Source organism: Myotis lucifugus, unplaced genomic scaffold (genome assembly GCF_000147115.1).
Source record: "Myotis lucifugus unplaced genomic scaffold, Myoluc2.0 scaffold_7390, whole genome shotgun sequence".
Taxonomy (NCBI): domain Eukaryota; kingdom Metazoa; phylum Chordata; class Mammalia; order Chiroptera; family Vespertilionidae; genus Myotis; species Myotis lucifugus.
Window position 1 is genome coordinate 4,509 of NW_005878438.1, and position 3,199 is coordinate 7,707.

Consider the following 3,199-nt stretch of genomic DNA (forward strand, 5'->3'; position numbering starts at 1 on the left):
ATTGATGCCACGGTGGTGTTAAAATGCACTACTATGACTGTATTATTGTTGAACTCTCCATTTATATACATCACGATTTTACATATTTAGGTGCTCTTTTGTTGAAAAAATACATGTTTACAAGGGTTCTATCCCCTTGTTGGATTGCTCCCTTTCTCATTATGACCTGGTGTCCTTTCTTATCACTCAATATAGACTTTGTTTTAAAGTCTATTTTGTCAGCTATGTTTTACCTCTCCAGCTTTTTTTTTTTTCATTTGCTTTTGCATGAAATATCTTTTGCCATCTTCTTGCTTTTTGTCTGTATATCTTTAATTCTGAGGTAGGTCTCTTGTTGACTACATATATATGGTTCTTGTTTTCTTATCTATTCAGCTACCATGCCTTTTAATTGCAGCACTTAAGCCACTTACATTTAAAGTGATTATTCATTGATACATTTTATTCTTTTAACTCTGTTTCCATTTTATTCCTTCTTGATCATTCTTATACTAATGGTTAGGTAGTAACACACTTCTTTTGCTGTTTCTTGTCTGGGAAGCTCTTTATTTCTCCATCAATTTTAAATGACAACCTTGCTGGGTAAAGTAGTCTTGGTTGAAGGTCCTACCTTTTCATGACTTTGAATATTTTGTCCCAATCCATACTGGCCTGGTATGTTCCTGCAGAGAAACAAGCTGAGAATCTAATGGGAGCCCCCTTGTAGGTAACTGACCATCTTTCTTTTGTGGTTTTTAAGATGTGCTGTCTTTAATCTTTGTCATTTTAATCATGATGTGTCTTGGTGTTGGGCCTTTTTGGGTTCATCTTGTCTTGGACTCTGTGCTTCCTGGACTTGTGTGTCTTTTCCTTCACCAGATAAGTGAAGTGTTCAGTCATTATTTCTTTTAATAGGCTGTAGCCCCAAATCTTTCTTTTGTTCTTATACTCCTATAATGTGGATGTTGTTATGCTACATGTTGTCCCAAAGTCCCTTAAACAGTCCTCATTTTTGAAACTCTTTTTTTCTTTTTGCTGCTTTTGTCTTCTGGGACCTTGCCTTCCAAATCACTAATTTGATTCTCTGCTTCATCCAACTATTTATTTCCTCTAGTGTATTCTTTATTCCAGAGATTGTACTCTTTATTTCTGAATGGATCTTCTACATGGCTTAAATGTTCTTTTTCATGCCTACTATAAGTTTTCAAGTTCCTACTGATTTCATCCATTCTTCGCCTAACTTCTATTAACCTCCTTAAAACCATTTTTTTTAAACACCCTGTATTTGGTATATTGCTAGCCTTCACTTCATTTAGCATTTTTTCTGGATGTGCGTCCCGTTCTTAAATTTGGGGCATGTGTCTTTGCATTTTGTCTCCCTCTGTGTGTTTGTTTCTTTGTATTAGAATCCAAGTCTTGGTAGTGTGGCTTTGTGTAGTAGGTGTCCTGTGGAACCCAGTGGCAAGTACTTCTTGATCACCTGAGTTAAGTGTTCCAGGGATGTCCCGTTTGTGGTATGTGAACCTCCCAGTGGTAGTTGACTCTTGATGGCTATTGGCTCATCCATGTATTCAATTGATGCTCAGGCTAGTTGACTGGGACCACAGTGTACACTGCCTACAGTGTAGTGTATGAGCTGCTGACCGGTGTTGACCAGGTGGAGCGCAATTCATCTCAGCAGGTTCTGGAGCCTTCCTAGATCTCTCTTTGGATATGCCTCTTGTGAGGCTAATTGTATCCTTCTCTGATGTGCTCTGAAGCTGGCCACTGGGCGTGTTGGTCCTCGGGCTTCCTGGAAGGAACTCTGGTGTTTAACAATGTCAGATGTTTTATGTGATTGACCCAGGCAATCTATTTGCGTCTGCAGAGCAATTCACAAATTGTGACAGCCTCTGCTGAGGCTGAGTGAGCACAGGAAGGTCCAAGCAGGGCACCAAAGCTGGCTTTTACTAGCATTGAGCCTGGGGACAGGTCAGCAAAAGTCCCAGAGCACACCATATTCTGCCTCTCTGTCTGCCTCCACCTTCTGGGGGCCCGTTAGTCTCAGTTAATGATAGAGTCTCTGGAAGCACTCAAATTGCATGAGGTAGATTCTCAGTGAGTCCCCAGATAGAGGTGAGTGGTGTTCACCAGATTGATGCAGGTTCAAGCTCAGTGTCAGTGTTGGGTGTGAGGCCACTCAGAAAATTTCCCATTGTATACCAAGTCCAGCTGCCACCCACTGGGTCCTCACACATCTTTGAGCAGTTTACAGAAGACACAGACCTGGCATTGTTTGTAGGAGGAGAATGAAATAGTCAAAAGAGGCTGCTGCCCAGGATTGGAGATGTCTGGGATCTGTAGTCTGTGATCAGCCGTGTGAGCTGAAGGGCTTTGCAGAGGGTCTGTGCATTCCCAAAAGGCCAGAGAGCTGCTTCCTGTGGTGGATGATTCATGGGTCCCCTGGGATGCCACAGGGGAGCAAGAGCATGGCGGATCATGCAAGTGTGATGCCCTCCTCATGTAGTGAGAAGTAGAGTCCCCTCATGGGTGGCTGATTTCAGCAGATTCATCCCTCCATTTCTATCCTAAGAGAACTGGAGCTCTCTCCAGACTTCTGACCACATGCACGCTCACGGGCTTCCTGAGCAGCACTATCCCTGCCTTCTTTCCTCAAGGCTGGATGAGCCAGGCTGGGTGGAGTGTAGGGAAGGGAGGATAGAGGTCCGTTTGGTGGGTTGAAATGCTGTTAGAATCTTTGAGGCTTAAATTTATTTTTTCTGTGTCTGCTCCCACACTACAACTAAGCAGCGAAAGTGATGATTAGCTCACTCTTGAGGAAGCACAGTACTGCCTTGCACCAGTGCCACACATCACCAGAGCAATGAAGGGAGCAACTGGAGGAAGAAGACAAGGCATTCCTCTCCCAGCAGTGTAACACCCTCACAGGCATGATTCTGTCTGGAGAGCTGACAACTGCTGGAGCGCTTAAGTCTTTTAGGCACAGAGTGAAATGATCTGATTTATATTTTTTAAAGACCACTCTGATTTGCATTTTTATTTTTATTAAAATTGTTTTACTAATTTATTTTTTTTCAATTAGGGATGACATTCAATATTAGTTTCAAGTGCACAAAATAGTGGTTAGACATTTATATAACATATGAAGTCATCTCCTGTTAAGCCTAGCATTGCGATATACTTTGAAAAGGTTATTAATCCTATTCATGAGGGCTCCACC

The 3,199-nt window shown here is 42.2% G+C and overlaps 1 non-coding gene across 1 annotated transcript; it reads right to left on the reverse strand.

Moving 5' to 3' along the window:
• Window positions 1-2,739: 2,739 nt before the first annotated feature.
• On the reverse strand, window positions 2,740-2,942 carry LOC111824803. Its single transcript, XR_002827878.1, has one exon. It is a non-coding gene; the product is annotated as a small nucleolar RNA SNORA74 (small nucleolar RNA).
• Between the last annotated feature and the right edge of the window lie 257 nt (window positions 2,943-3,199).